Genomic DNA, 2,093 nt, shown 5'->3' on the forward strand with positions numbered 1-2,093 from the left:
TAAAGAAGTCAAAGATCTTTTGAAAGAAAATTACAGTAATCTTACAAAAGAGATTTTACAGGGTTTCAGAAAATGGAAAGATATTTCCTGCTCCTTGATAGGAAGAACCAACATTATGAGATGGTCATACTCCCAAAATTACTGCACAGATTTTATGCAATCCCTATCAAACCACTGGATTAAAGATATAAACATTAAAACAGAAACACTAAATCTCCTGGAAGAGAAAGTAGGAGGAACTCTTGAAGATTGGGTAAGCAAAGAGTTCATGAACAAAAATCAAATCACACAGGTTACATCTGTAATAATTATTGACTGGAACCTCCTCTTATTGAGATGTTTTTGCACATCAAATGAAATTACCAACAAAGTGAAAAGACAACCTACAAAGTTGGAAAATATCTTGACAAATAAGTACTCAGAAAAAGATCTGCTCTCTGCAATTTATAAAGAACAAAAAACTTTAGGGCCCCAAAATTTAAGACTCAGTCAAAAAATGGGCATCTGAGAAAAACACACACTTCTCAGAGAATGAAATTAAAGAAGTGAATAAATATATGAAAAAATGCTCTACTTCACTAGCCATCCATGAAAAACAAATTAAAACAACACTGAGCTAACATCTCACCACCAGAAAAAATGACTATCATAGAGAAATCAACCAACAACAAATGTTGGAGAGGCTTTGGGAAAGAAGCAACCCTTCTCCACTGCTGGAGGGAAAATAGATTGGTGTAACCATTATAGAAATCAGTGTGAAGACTCCTTAAAAATCTAGGACTGGAAATTCCATTCAAACCAGCTATTTCCAAACTGGGAATTTTCCCGAGGGATCTGAAAATATCTTATCATAGTGTTATATGTGTACCTATGTTTATAGCAGCACAATTTGTGTTAGCCAAATCTTGGAAACAACCAAGATGCCCATCACCTGAAGAATGGTTGAAAAATATGTGGTATTTTTATACAATGGAATATTACTCAGATATAAAGAATGCTTACCTCTAAGCCTTTATATTTAAGTGGATGCTACTTGAAGATATACTCATAAATGAATATCATGTGTAAATATCATATGTATTTACATGTGTAAATATCATATAGTATCCCTAGTATAAGAACTCAAAAGAAGAAATACAAATATAAAAGTATAGCACAATGAAAAGGAAAGCAAGAATTTGAGGACTATACAATAAAGAGAGAGCATGGAGAGGAGCTAGGGAACATGACAGAGGCAAAGCCATACAGTTACATGTACAAGATGGGTAAGGCAATGATCCTGAGAATCTTCAGAAGATTTTCAAATCTAGCAGTCAAACGGAAGGATTCTCATCCTGACTAACTATATATGCTGATACCTGTAAACTAAGCAACTGCACTGAAAATGGCAATTTGTAACATTAGATTCATGCTTGGAGTGTTTGTCATTCTGATCTTCTGAATACATGCTGCTTATCATGACATGCCCATTTCTGCCATGCTGTCACATTGGTAGACATTTGTGTAAAAAGGAACAGGGTGGTGAATGAAGGAAGAAGACAGGAAAAGGAGTGTTTCAGGACTATCCTGCTACAATGCTGTATATGGTTAGATTTCTAAAATTATGTGTAAACATATGTAATAGTTTGTTCCTACTTTTAAAATACATTTTAATTTAAAAAATTTTTTTTCATCATATTCTGCAGTGAGTTAAAGTTTAAGGTATCAATACTTGATGAAAAAACACCTGTTCTATGTTATGCCTGAGATGTTTGATATTCAAACAGATAGTGAGATTAAGCTCAACAGCATAGGTTGTATGGTAATAACAATGAGCTCCTTTTCTGGAGGGTTAACAATCTAAGTTTGCAGACCAAAAATTAGAGAAAAAGGAGGGCCACGTGGACAGCCAACATTTTGACACTATCTTTTCAAGGTCAATTAAGACTTGGGACATATGGGAACCTGTACTGTGACATCGTGCAACTCAGTTGTGTCCCAAATTTTTTGATCAAGGAGGTAATGGGGCAAAAAAGGAGAGTGATCAATGATGTAGAGTGTACCTAAGGAGAATCACATGGAGAGAAAACATTCTTTCGGGCTTTCACAGAGAG

The sequence above is a fragment of the Octodon degus genome, unplaced genomic scaffold, assembly GCF_000260255.1.
Source record: "Octodon degus isolate 3935 unplaced genomic scaffold, OctDeg1.0 scaffold00152, whole genome shotgun sequence".
NCBI lineage: Eukaryota > Metazoa > Chordata > Mammalia > Rodentia > Octodontidae > Octodon > Octodon degus.